This window comes from Maniola jurtina, chromosome 21 (assembly GCF_905333055.1).
Source record: "Maniola jurtina chromosome 21, ilManJurt1.1, whole genome shotgun sequence".
NCBI lineage: Eukaryota > Metazoa > Arthropoda > Insecta > Lepidoptera > Nymphalidae > Maniola > Maniola jurtina.
The window spans coordinates 1,348,473-1,363,864 of record NC_060049.1 but is presented as its reverse complement, the minus strand read 5'-3'; the positions used below and the strand labels follow the sequence as shown (position 1 = coordinate 1,363,864).

At 36.8% G+C, this 15,392-nt stretch overlaps 1 protein-coding gene across 1 annotated transcript in view; it reads left to right on the top strand.

Moving 5' to 3' along the window:
• LOC123876331 overlaps positions 1-15,392 on the top strand; it is a 303,592-nt gene that overhangs the window by 208,724 nt on the left and 79,476 nt on the right. The window lies entirely within an intron of this gene.

Genomic DNA, 15,392 nt, shown 5'->3' with positions numbered 1-15,392 from the left:
TGGCAAGAACTCACAGGCATGTAAGTTTTCTCACGATGATCTTTTCCTTTACCGTAGACGAAAGTTAAACTTCTGGAAGTGGTGTGGATGTGATATGACGCGTTGTGTGCGACCAAGCTTTATTCGTTTCAACTGGCGTGTTTATGTCAATCAAGAAGTAATTTCGTTAAATCCCGGATTTTGTTGGCTCTGATAAGCGAAAGTAGATTACGGAATATACGAAAATATTGTAATATGGAAAAATATAAGAAAACGTAGTATAGAATGTTAAGAAATTTCTTCTCCAGAAGAAAAAGCGCTATGACGGCATTTTCATTCCATTTACTAACGTTTCATATGTCGGGCGGAGTCGAAAAGGCTGTGGTGTCGAGCGGAAGGCACGAAGCGTAGGGTACGGTAAACAATTTGACTGTTCGTCACTCCACCCCGCTCCGCTACAATGGAAACACTTGCCAGTTTTCACTGCTCTTCTCCGCTCCACTCTGCCCAGCTCCGGGTCAGACGAAACGCACCCTTAGGCTTTAACTCAAACCGTTTGTGAATTTCGGGTCAGAATAATGATTCAACTCTAGATAAATACTAGGTCAAAAAAGCGGTATTAAATTCAACCAGCATTTTCAAAAGTCATTCACCCAGGAATGGGCGTACTTGTAACACGGCATTTAAGTGCAGTATTTCGTATCCAGTACAATTCCGAAAATATTTGTGTAAATGAAGTAACATGTACTTGCCAAAAACCGATCAAGCGTGAGCCGGACTCGCACACCAAGGGTTCCGTAGCCATTGTACAAGAAATAACAACCACCCAGCCTACCGTTTTGTGACCTCGGGGATCGAAGATCGGCTTGGTAGGCAGGTTGCGAACCTAATTACTAATACAGCACTATGACTATCTCAAACTAGTATTCAGGTACATACCAGTAATGGTACATTACATACCAATATGCAGTATGATGTGATTTAGTAAACACTAGCCGATGCCCGCGACTTCGTCCGCGTGGATTTAGGTTTTTCGGAATCCCGTGGGAACTCTTTGATTTTCCGACATAAAAAATAGCCTAGTGCTAATACAGGATATTGTCTATCTCCAATCCGAATTTCAGCCAAATTCGTCCAGTAGTTTTTGCGTGAAGGAGTAACAAACATACACTCGTGCTATAAGATATTGCTACCTGCCTCATGATTCTAGGTCAAGACGAAGTATCCTATAGGTTTTGATTCCCTTGACGAGTCTTGACAGATACGACAGACAGTTGTCCAACAAAGTAATCCCAGAAGGGTTCCTTTTTTCCTATCGAGGTACGTACGGAACCCTAAAAGCACATTTTCACTGCAGGTGAATATCTGAAGAGTGTAAATTAAGGTGACCCAGTCCAGTCTATTTTCTGACGTGGAAATTTAAACTTTATGTGCATGGTTTAAGATTCATTTTTGTGTACATCTATCGAAATATTTACATTTATTATGTGTATAATATTATGTAATCCAATCAAGCAGGAAAGTTGGACAGTGAGTAAAAAATTGTAATGCTATGCACTATGCAGTAATCTGGACTTTGTGTGAATTTTTACCCGACTGCGGCAAAGCCAAAAGGAAGGGTTATGATTTTAGCAGTCTATGTATTATATGTGGGTATGTATGTATGTTTGTATCCAGATTCTGTGTGTTACACCGTAGTGCCTAAACTACTGGGCCGATTTTGATGAATGAGGTGTCAATTGATTCGTTGTAAAGGTCCGGGTGACATAGGCTATATTTTATATGAAAAAAAAAATTTACCTAATGGATGTTACATCAAAAAAAGGAGAAGTCTCCAAAAATTTTTTTTGCTATTGTCTCGAGTGGGATGTCAAATGAAAGAGGGGAAAATTTTGAGTACGAGAGAGAGGAACGAGCTATTAAAATGTCATCGTACCTACCGGGTAAACACATACACACTGTATATAGACTTAGTGACTTAAGCTGGTATGTCACTCAGCTTTCAATACACAGGCCACTTGCTACTATATTCAAGTAGGTCAAAACATAGCTACCGGCGTTTCCTGTGAAGGAACTCCAAGTATTGTTTACGTGAACTATCCAGGCTGTTTGCTTTCAAACTAACACTTTTGGTTTTGCTGTTCAATATAACATATAAATAGACTAATGAGGTTTTACCGCCTGAATAATCTTCTTAAAAAAGGAAAACCGGGCAAGTGCGAGTCACACTCGCACACAAAGGGTTCCGTACCATCTAACACTTTTATTCATAACACTATAAGTTAATGACGGTCTGCGCCAGTTATATAATTGATATGAAATGATGATTTTTTGGTGATATAGCCACTAATTCACGGTTTTCGAATTTTCTTCCTTTACTTGTGCTATAAGACCTAGCTACCTGCCCAATTACAAGATTCTAGGTCAGCGGGAAGTATCCTAAGTATAGGTTTTCTTGACAGACACGACAGACGGACAGGCAGACGATGTTGTACAATAAAGCAAACTTCATGACGTCAAAATAAGGCAAAGGACACATTGTAACTGGAAACCAATCAATCAATGGTGTAAGCAATGTGGTCGCAAAGCCATGAATCATTCCACGCTTGGGAGATGTCACCGCCCGAACAATAATAGATGGGCCTACAAATTTGTGACGTGGTAATGCGCAATCAATTTTGATATGTAGGTACGGCTTGTAGGTATTGCTTTAAAGTAATTAATGTTAATACTGATATGTGTAATGGATCGTCCTAGCCACTGATGCACAGTTCACGGCAGTTAGCAAACTTGTGGTACAAGTGTAAATTAAAAATTTACAACACCCCCGACAAGTGAAGATTACAGTAACTAGAAAAGTGATTACTACTAATGATTTTCTTGGATTATAGCTAAGAACACTCTCGATCGGCTCGAAGGTGGCTCACCTTTCAAACAAAAAAAAACTAAATTAAAATCGGTTCATTAGTTTAGATTATCCAGTCTAGATAGACCATGAAACGACTAAGACTAGTCTAAAAGATTATCAAGTACAGAGGCGTTTCAGTTAAACAGCCCTGCACCTCAGCCTAAAAGATCGGGGGCGAACATACTGCCTGAGGCAGCCTTCTCCCCCAAGTATTGCGGCTTGTGTCAAAGGAAATCAAACTTTTACGATATGAATCTGGGGCGGCATCAAAAGTTTCTTTCTTTAGTATCTACTTAAGTACTGAAACAAAATAGGTATAATGGAAAATATTCTTAATACTTTTTTTAGGGTTCCATACCTCAAAAGGAAAAATGGAACCCTTATAGGATCACTTTGTTTTCCGACATTTTGCACGATAAATCAAATACTATTATGCATAAAAATAAATAAAAATCTGTTTTAGAATGCATGAATTTACGGTTTTCGGATTTATTCCTTTACTTGTGCTATAAGGCCTACCTGCCTGACAAATTTCATGATTCTAGGTTAACGGGAAGTACCCTATAGGTTTTCTTGACAGACACGACGGGCGGACAGACAGACAGACAGACATACAGACAGGCGGACGGACAGACAACAAAGTGACCCTATAAGGTTTCCGTTTTTCCTTTTGAGGTACGGAACCCTCAAAATACTGGCCAAATGCGAGTGGCATAGGCTATATTTTATTTCCAAAAAATTGGAGATCCCCGTGAGAATTTTAATAAGCTACCCGTGCGAAGCTGGTGTGGGTCGCTAATTTAATATAAACTAAGATAAACCAAACAACATTGTGCTCAGTTCATTTAAGATAAAGTCTACGCCACGTCACTGATTATAAGCCCGCCCATTCATTTTGTGTTGCCCCCAACATATTTCGGCGCTGACATGATTTATAGATATCCGTCAATTTTATCTACCCGGTTGATTGATTGATAAGGCTACAGGACCTCATCAAATTAGGTCTCACCCATTATTTAACTAACTAATAATTAACTCTTACTGTGAACTGGATTAACAAGTGTAAATTAAAAATTTATAACACCCCCGACAAGTGAAGGTTACAGTAACTAGAAAAGAGCTGATAAGTTTCAAACGGCTGAACCGATTTTCTTGGATTATAGCTAAGAACACTCTCGATCAAACCACCTTTCAAACGAAAAAAACTAAATTAAAATCGGTTCATTAGTTTAGGAGCTACGATGCCACAGACAGATACACAGATACACACGTCAAACTTATAACACCCCTCTTTTTGGGTCGGGGGTTAAAAACAAGTCAATTATTTCAATCCATACCTACCTACTAATATGATTTGTGCGATTTGTGCAAAACTGTGTCTGTCTATCTGTTAGATTTTTACGGCTGATCTGTTTAACCGATTTTGATATTTGGTAAGGTTTGTAGCTTCCTTCCCGGAGATCAAATGTCAAAATGGTCATGTTACAGAAAACCAAATAGTTCCCACAGAAATTAAAAAAAAAAAAATCTAACTCCACGGGACGAAGTTGTGGCATCATATATTTGGTACAGAGTTAAAATCCAGAGAAAATCTTTCTTACACCATCAATTACTACCAGGTGGCGTAGTAGCCAAGGGCCTTATCATCTAGGAAAAAAAACATCTGATTTAAATAATTAGACCCCCCCCCCCTTACTTCACCATAGTTGGCCACTAAAAACTAAATAAAAACCATCTTTAATAAAACAGGAGTTCCAAATAACCTCTACATTAGATTCCATTCCATACCAATGATAGAACGCGGCGCGGGTATACAGAGCACGAGTTATATTGTATTCTACTGGAATTTATGCCCTAACTAGCTGATGCCCGCAGCTTCGCCCGCGTGGATTGGTCAGATCCCCTGCAGCATCAGGATTGAGGAGTTGCAGGACTCCAAATTTTTTATGAAACAATGTCGCAAAGTTCCTCTATCGATTAAAAAAGAAATGACGCAAATCGGTTCAGAAATCTCGGAGATTTCGGTGTACATAGGTAGAAAAACACAACTCCCTTTTTAAAAGTCGGTTAAAAAAGTAGCCTATTTTACGCCCTGGTCAATCCTCTACTTGCCTGTGAAAGTCCCGTCAAAATCGGTTCAGCCGTTCCAAAGATTAGCCTTTTCAAACAGACAGACAGACAGACAGACAGACAGACAGACAGACAGACAAAAATTTTAAAAACGTGTGATTCAGTTATGGTATCGTTCAAATAACCATATGAGCTTAATATGAGGTAGTTATTTCGAAATTACAGACAGACACTCCAATTTTATTTATTAGTATAGATATCTGTTAGCAACGCGCCGGCCAAGAACATACTAACTTTTCTTAATGGAACTATATTACACTAAAAATAAAGGTTAACTTCTGTATTGCAGTAAAAATACACGTTAAATTGTATATTTTTATAAATTAATGATGCCGTAATCAAGGGTTAACTTAACATCAAGAACGAAATACAACTAATATAACAAGTGTAAATTAAAAATTTATAACACCCCCGACAAGTGAAGGTTACAGTAACTAGAAAAGAGCTGATAACTTTCAAACGGCTGAACCGATTTTCTTGGATTATAGCTAAATACGATCCAAAGTATCTGAGTTTTCCAAAACGTCATTTTCAAATAAATTATTATGTATCTAGGCAACTTCCATCTTGACAGCTTGACATTTGTCAATTGACATAATATTATGAACCTAACGGTTATCTAACCTTCTTTTCTACAAGAAAACTAGAAAAGAGCTGATAACTTTTAAACGGCTGAACCAATTTTTTTGGATTATAGCTAAGAACACTCTCGATCAAGCCACCTTTCAAACAAAAAAAAGTGAATTAAAATCGGTTCATTCGTTTAGGCGCTACGATGCCACAGACAGATACACAGATACACAGATACATAGATACACACGTCAAACTTATAACACCCCTCTTTTTGGGTCGGGGGTTAAAAACAGACTATGGCAAAGCAAAAGCAGGGGGCCTTTTACTTTGCTTTAGTCAGCAACTAAAAAGTAAACGAAAATCATCCTTAATAAAACATCAGTTCCAAGTAACCTATATATTAGATTCCATTCCAATGATAGAACGCGAAGCGGGTATATAGCTCGAGTAATAATGTATTCTCATGGAATTTATTCCCCAATATCTGCTAGTAATGCACTGGCCCTGAACATACTAACTTTTCTTAATGGAACTGCTATAATACAGTAAACAAGTGTAAATTAAAAATTTATAACACCCCCGACGAGTGAAGGTTACAGTAACTAGAAAAGAGCTGATAACTTTAAAACAGCTGAACCGATTTTCTTGGATTAGGTATAGCTAAGAACACTCTCGATCAAGCCACCCTTCAAACAAAAAAAAAAAAACTAAATTAAAACCGGTTCATTAGTTTAAGAAATACGATGCCATAGACAGATACACAGATACACTCGTCAAACTTATAACACCCCTCTTTTTGGGTCGGAGGTTAAAAATACATATCGATAGTGGTGATAGCCTAGTGGTTAAAGTGGTCTGGGGTTCAATTCCGGGCACGCACTTCATAAGTACTTTTTGGAATACAGAATTACTTTACAGAAGCGAAGGAAAACTTTATGAGGAAACCTGCACGCCTTAAAAATGTGTGAAGTGAATTAAAAAGTGTTATTTCTTTTACGATGGTACGGAATCCTTCGTGTGCGAGTCCGACTCGCACTTGACCGGTTTTATTATTCCATTATAAATTAGCCCTTGACTGCGATCTCACCTGGTGGTAAGTGATGATGCATTCTCTCTCAAGATAGTAGGGGGCCAATTATTATTTTATTTTATTCAGATGTAAAAAGTTAGCTCTTGACTTCAAACTCACCTGGTGGTAAGTGGTGATGCAGTCTAAGATGGAAGCGGGCTAACCTGGAAGGGGTATGACAGTTTTCATTAAACCCACACTTCTTTGGTTTCTACACGGTATCGTACTGAAACGCTAAATCACTTGGCGGCACGAATTTGCCGGTATGGTGGTAACTAGCCACGACCGAAGCCTCCAATCAGACCAGACCGGAAATTAAGTAATTATAAAATTTCAGACCCCTACCGGGAATCGAATTCGGGACCTCCCACTAATAAGGCCACAGCGCTGACCACCACGCCTTGAAGGCAGTCGAAGTATCTCAAGTTCGCATGCCGGATGATAGAAAATTTATAAAGCAACAAATAAGATTTGCTCTGAAACTCGTAGCTCAGTAAATCTAGTTGAGAAATTCAGTAAGAGGATTGTTCTGAAATCTGTGTTTTATGAATTTTCTATGAAATACTTATTGTATTAGCTATAGAAAAGCGCTCAATTTTTTTTGGCCGTAATCATCTTTCATCTGAATGTAAAAGCTCTGCATATTTTAATGATAAAAGCCTTTTTCGTAGTTTATTTATCTGATCTTAATTCCATTACACTAATTATAGTTGAGATAAAGTTAAAAAAACTAGGTTATATTGAAAGTATAAGATCAATACTTATTAAGTAATAACTAGCCGATGCTCGCGGCTTCGCCCGCGTGGATTTAGGTTTTTCGAAATCCCGTGGGAACTCTTTGATTTTCCGGGATAAAAAGTAGCCTATCTCAATAAATAGTTTATTTGGATAAGGATTAGTATTTGACGATAATATGATCAATAAACCTAGGCTAATAATTTTAATTAATTTTATTCTATGGAAAAGTGGTTATAATGGATAAAATATAAATGTTTGGTTTATACTATCGCGGACTTTTTTGTAGGCATTATTGAGTTCTACAACTTTTCTATAGAAGTCAACCATACATCTCTAACCATTTAGGCAGCGTTCGCGAGAATCGTTAACGTACGGCAGTTTTTTCGACGCCTTACTCCACATTTTTCACTACCACGAAAAATCCTATCTATTTTCCGGGATAAAATATAGCCTATACGGATTCGGAAGAATCCCTCTAAGTAATAGTAAAAGAAATTTTGAAATCGGTCCAGTAGTTTTTGAGCCTATTCAATACAAACATACAAAAATACAAAAATACAAAGGTTTCCTCTTTATAATATTAGTATAGATGGATGATGCCCGCGACTGATCGGCTTATTTTATTTTATTCAGATACAAGTTAGCCCTTGACTGCAATCTCACCTAGTGGTAAGTGATGATGCAGTCTAAGATGGAAGCGGGATTACCTGGAAGGGGTACGGCAGTTTTTATAAAACCCATACCCCTTTGGTTTCTACACGGCATCGTACCTGAACGCTAAATCGCTTGACGGCACGATATTGTCTGGTGGGAGAATTGCCTTGGACTTAGGCTTATTAAACATCCCTGGGGAACTCTTGTATTTGTCAGCAAAAATAGTAGCCTGTGTCCTGTAACAAAATTACAAGCTATATTTTGTACTCTTTGTCAACAACCCAACAAGTGTAAATTAAAAATGTATAACACCCCCGACAAGTGAAGGTTACAGTAACTAGAAAAGAGATGATAACTTTCAAACGGCTGAACCATTTTTCTTGGATTGTAGCTAAGAACACTCTCGATCAAGCCACTTTTCAAACAAAAAAAAAACTAAATTAAAATCGGTTCATTAGTTTAGGAGCTACGATACCACAGACAGATACACAGATACACACGTCAAACTTATAACACCCCTCTTTTTGGGTCAGGGTTAAAAACAGCCAGATAGATGGGCCGTGAGAAAGTTGAAACAGACGGACAGAGACAAGCAATTTCGCACTTATAATACTAGTACGCCATGAATATGCGTATAAAAGGATAAACTGACTAACCACTTTATGCCCGAAACTGGGGTGGTTTAGGTATAAAAATATTCCATACGCTCGAGCGTTTAAGTAAATCTCTTTGATCTAAGCCACGCTAAAAGCACTTAAAGGGTGATTAAGCCGGACGCATTCAGTCAGACCAATCCGTATCAATGGACCAAAAATGGCCGTTTTCGCTAGAAGTGCCATTGACGATTAGAGATTAAGTTGGGCTGGTCCATAGGGGTGGCACTCGAGATTTTAACTTTTTTGAGGATACTGGGAATTTTTTCCTTATAACTAGTTTAAACCGGAAAACTAACAGACAATAATTAACGAAAGTGAAAAAAAATGGTCAATGGATTTCATCTTTTTAAAACTTTTATTAATCTTGTCAAAAATTCAAAATTCATTGACGAAATCTTTAGTTTCGTAATCCAACTAATGAAAAAATATATTAATTAAATAGACCAATTATTAAATTTTTCAGTTTTCTTACGATACATTAAACCACCCGCGGCTAGGCAAAAATATAAAAAATTCTTCATTAGAAAAGGGCGCCGTGGGAATTTTGAAAAATCCGGTATTATTCCTTGTCTACATTATAAAGGGAACCTATGTGCATTAAGGGCTTGGGCACGGTAATATTATGTATCAGTATTCCAACTTCATACAAACGGACGAAACGCGAGCTATACCTACGCACCTCGATGTCGGCAGGCGCTCGACACGCAGACAGTCGCGACTGTGCCGCAGTGACGAACGGGCGGTGTTTTGTTTTTCTAACAATAACCGCGCGATTTTTTCGTTGTATGTGAAACCCGATCAAAGATGCCACAATTTCAGCTCAGAATGTCGGTATTTAAGGTACCGGGACTACAATAAGATTAATTCGCAAATTTTTTGATTGTACCCAGCGATGATTTTGTGGAATATATGGAAAAATATTCCGAACTTCATTTAAAACCAAATATATAAATTGTAAAGTGGCTGTAGGTATCTATAACCAATTAAAAGATATTCATTTTTCTCCATCTTGTCCATGTTTCTCAAAACAATTTTTAATTAAAAGCTTTATACTAGAATGCAGATTTTTTAAACTTTAAAATTTAATAATTCGTAACGTTCGTTTAATTTCCTACGTCTCAGTCGAGGCGCAAATATTTTTCGGTCTCAAATGTATAAGACCAATTTGTTATTCAATCATAAACATGGTTTTTAATTAAATCTACCAATCAAAAAACAACACGCATTTTTATTGAACATTTCCTATGCAATTCACAAAGTATTTTATTTGTTTATATAAAAAAAGTATATTTACAATCACAAAACTAGATGGAAACACAAAGTAGGCAAGTGTAATTAAACTGCTGGAGGCGGGCAGCCCTACCGCATGTTTACGTACCGCGCAACTGTAGGTATCTAAATATTTCAAAGATACGGCCGAGTTAGAATACTGTATAGATAATATTACCGTGGCTTGGGTCTGGTCGTTGCGATGAGTCAGTCAGTGAGTTAGTGTGAGACAGGAAAGAAAATTGTAGGTATGTATTTAAATTGACAACCCTATGATGCACAAATTGTTTTAGTGGCTTTTCTATTTTGCCTATTTTCTTAGGAGCTTTTCGACAATCTACGATTACTGAAATTCTAAAATAGTCACTGGACTAGGTTAGCTTATATCCCGGGGACGGACATAGGCTACTTTTGATCCCGGAAAATCGAAGAGTTCCCACGGGATTCGCAAAAACCCATCCGCTTAACCGATTTGTATGAAATTTGGTACAGAGGTAGCTTGCCTCTCTGTAATTGACAAAGGCAACTTTTTATCCCGGAAAATCAAACAGTTCCCACGGGATCTTCAAAAACCTGAATCCACGCGGACGAAGTCGCGGGCATTCTCTCGTAAATAGATAGATAGAACCAATCGAATGGTCTAAGTGCTCACAATATTTACGATAGCCAATATCCGCTGCATGTTATACATGGAATTGGTTGCAGCGTGCAGTCCTCGGGGAAATTCCTATATAGACCGGGATACAGTCAATCTGCGTTATTTAGACGGTTTAGTGAGCGGAATAGGCGGAGCCCAGCGCTATGCAATAAAACTATGTACTATAGTTGAATCTAGTACCTACTTAAGGAATTATATAGCTACGTGCAACTTTGATGGTCATAATTATGTAGATACTGGCGAAAGTATGTTTTTAGGGTTACGGACCTTAACAGAAAAAACTGAACCTATACAGGATGTTCGGTAATTAGTATATAATGACGACACGTACCCATGCTACTTTGATCTGATAAATACAATGCTGAAGTAAAATGACGAAATAAAATTATAAAAATTTCCATACAAAATTTTAATTTTTTTTAATGACCAAGTTTTCATGGCCTTATTGTGCCCTAACTCACTGAGATCGTTGGCCTCGGCCTATCTAAAGATGGCCAGCGATCTCAGTGAGTTAGGGCACGTTAAGGTCATGAAAACTTTGACATGATTTTTTTTTTAAATTTTGTATGGAAATTTTTATAATTTTATTTCGTCATTATACTTCAGTATTGTATTTATCAGATCAAAGTAGCATGGGTACGTGTCGTCTTTATATACTAATTACCAAACACCCTGTATAGTATCACTTTGATGTAGATGTCTGTCTGTCTATCTGTCTGTCCGTCTGTCGTGTCTGTCAAAAAACCTACAAGGACCCGTTGACCTAGAATCATGTTTGGCAGGTAGGTAGGTTTCATTATACAAGTAAAGGAAAAATCCCAAAATCGTGAATTTAAGGTTACATCACAAAAAAAAAATGGGTTCATGAACAAATAATTGGTATTTTCAAAGTACGATGACTATACCAAGTAGGGTATCATATGAAATGGCTTTATCTGTACATTCTGCACCAGATTTCTATTTACTTTTATACATAATAGTTTTTAGATTTATCGTGCATAATGTCGGAATAAATACCCGAGTACGGGACCCTCGGTGCGCGAGTCTGGCTCGCACTTGACCGGTTTTTTTTAAGTTTTCACTACACGAAACATGATACCCATATTCACCCTGTCATTATTATATCTTTATTATATTTGTTTCGCGTGGTTATACGTCATTACGCGAGGTTTAAAAATGTTAAACAACGATTTTATAACTTAATTTATGCTGTACTTACAAAACTACACTTACTTAGATTCGATTTTAATTAATGCCACAACTTTGTTACTATTCAAAGTATATTTATATTTGTTTAGTTTGAAGCAACTCTGCAAAATTAGCTTAGCGAAATATGAAACTTAGTAATCTTGTAATACCTTACTTAGTATAGCTGGCTTTGTTACCTAGAGGATTATGCATTGTTTTAAGTTTTTAAATACTAGTTTTTCAAGACTCTCATCAGTCATCACACTAATATTATAAAGGCGAAAGTTTGTGTGTATGTGTGTGTGTATGTTTGTTACTCCTTCACGCAAAAACTACTGGACGGATTGGGCTGAAATTTAGAATGGAGATAGATTATACCCTAGATTAGCACATAGGCCACAATTAAGCTTGGAAAATCAAAGAGTTCCCACGGGATTTTTAAAAAACCATCCATGCGAACGAAATCGCGGGCATCAGCTAGTATTCCAATAAAAATCTTTGTTTGGCCCGCGACTTAGTCCCGGGTAGCTACATGCGTAATTCATAGCCTATGTTACTTTTGGATAAAGTGGCTTTCTAATGAGAAATTTCTAATGAGAAGTATTATCATTTGAATGCCATATTTCAGCCCGATCAGTCCAGTTGTTTGAGCTGTGCGTTGATGGATTAGTCAGTCTGTCACCTTTTCCTTTTTAACCCCCGACCCGAAGAGAGGGGCGTTATAAGTTTGACGTGTGTATCTGTGTATCTGTCTGTGGCATCGTAGCTCCTAAACTAATGAACCAATTTTAATTTAGTTTTTTTTTGTTTGAAAGGTGGCTTGATCGAGAGTGTTCCAATCCAAGAAAATCGGTTCAGCCGTTTGATAGTTATCAGCTCTTTTGTAGTTATTACTGTAATTTACACTTGTATATAAGGAATTCCATCTTCGCAAAAAAAAAAAAGTTAACATCTAAACATGCACACATTCACGCACACCCATATACACCACACACACGCACACACGCACACACACACACACACACACACACACACACACACACACACACAGTTTTAATTTTTGTACATCTCTCTCTTTTTTTGTTATTTTTCTTTATATTAATGTATACTCTGTTAAAATACTTGTCAATTAATTTTAAGTAGGTAATCTCATGTGGCCTTAAGTTTAACTTAGATTTATTATAATAATTATGTTGTATAACGCTGTTGATTACAATTGAATAATAAAAATGATAAAAATAAAATATATTTAGGTTATATTGTATTAGAAAGAAGCATAAAAATATATGAACAATGAATGTGCATTAACTGCTCCTGTTTCCTTTTAATATAAAATTGATATAAAAGTCCTGTTCATAAAACAGAAACGCCATTTGGTAATTACTTTTAATTTACGTCGAGTTACTTTACTTTATAGAAAAAAATGACAACTCATAAATGTAATAGGTACACCCGGGTTCCGTGAAAACATTAAATTAATTGAAATTACCTTTTAGCTACTGGTGTATTTATTTTTAATCGAAAAATAGTTGCGGAGTTGTTGCTTCAAGATAGGTATTAAATGAGTCATTATCTTTTATAAGTCGTGATAGCCTAGTAGTTAAGACATCCGCTCTTATTCAAGAGGTTGGGGGTTCGATCCCGGGCAAGCACCTCCAACGTTTAGGAGCTATGTGCGTTTTAAGCAACTAAATAAACATCGTGAGAAAAGCTGCATACCTGAAAGTTCTCCATAACGTTCTCAAGGGTGTGTCTCTGAAAAAAATGTCTGAAAGAGTTAATATTATACATCTTATCAGGCTACATCATCATTATAATATATATACTTATATATATAAGCGCACGCCAATATATTGAAACAAACCGTATGGTCTTTTTTGACAGTTAGGTACAAGTTACAACTTGCATTTCGGTCGTTAAGAGGGCTCTCTCCGTCACTCACTTCATACAATCGTAGTTCCAATTTCATTTGAATATTAAGCAACCAAAGTCCATGAAATTTTGCAGACATATTCTAGAAACTAATATCTATGTCTGTGGTTTTCCAGATTTCTGTTAAAATATTCGGTTTCAAAGTTACGCGGTCTTAAAAAATTTCATACAAATCTTTGAGCCCCTGTAATTTTAAAACTACATATTTATAGAAAAATCTAAAACACCACAGACACAGATATTAGTTTCTAGAATATGTCCGCAAAATTTCATGGACTTTGGTTGCTTAATGTTCAAATGAAATTGGAACTACGATTGTATGAAACGAGTGGAAACGAGTGACGGAGAGAGCCCTGTTAAAAATCCTTCAGGTTCAAAATGTTGAATTTCAAAAATGTTGAATTCTCATAATGTTCGCAAAATGTTGAATCTTAATGAATGGATTGAATGTTGAGTTTCGGAGTTGCCAAATGTTGGATCCCAAAATGTTGGATTCGCTAAAATTCGCAAAAAAATCAGTACCTCAAACCGAATCTTGTGTTTATGGTTTACGATTTGCAATTCAAAAATTCAACTTTTTGCGAATACAACATTTTAGGACTCAACATTTTGCAAATTCAACATTATGAGAATTCCTGTACTATTTTAGAGCCCCAATAGCTCAACCGGTAAAGAAGTGGACTGAAAACCGAAAGATCGACGGTTCAAACCCGGCCCGTTGCACTATAATTGTCGTACCTACTCCTAGCACAAGCCTGACACTTAGTTGGAGAGGAAAGGGGAATATTAGTCATTTAACATGGCTAATATTCTTTTAAAAAAAAAAATATTATGTATTCTGAGCCTCAAGTAATATAACAAGGTAGACTAAAAGGTCTTTCTCTATAAATATCGAAAAGTCAGATTTTCACGGATACAAATACCAAAAAAAGGCAGAGAGTCAGCTCACAAAAGTCTCGACTTCACAAAACTCGTTTGGAACGTTGCCGTTCTAAATTTTCTATTTCCACACAAATTGATTTTCTCGAATGTTCCTTCGGCGCGGCGATATCAAAGGAACGCGCGCTTTTGTCTCGCGGAATTTGATTTGTTGTTGATTTTGCGATTCAGCCATTTTTAGAGTTCCGTACCATAAAAGGAAAAACGGAACCCTTATAGGATCAGTTTGGTGTCTGTCTGTCTGTCCGTCTGTCTGTCTGTCCGTCCGTCCGTCGTGTCTGTCAAGAAAACCTATAGGGTACTTCCCGTTGACCTAGAATCATGAAATTTGGCAAGTAGGTAGCTCTTATAGCACAAGTTAAGGAAAACATTTGAAAACCCTGAATTTATAGTTACATCGCAGAAAAAAATTAAAATGTGTTTCAATTTTCAAAGTAAGATACCAAATGGGGTATCATATTAGGAGAGGGCTTTACTTGTATATTCTAAAACAGATTTTTATTTATTTTATTTATTTATTTATTTATTGAAAAGGTACACAAAACAGGTTGTTACTAAAAATGGTCCAAACATAAAAACAAAAGATCCTAATCTAAGTTACAACCCCTAATAGGTGTACACATATACCTATAGGTTTATGCATAATAGTTCTTGATTTATCGTGCAAAATGTCGGAAAAATCCCCGAGTACGGAACCCT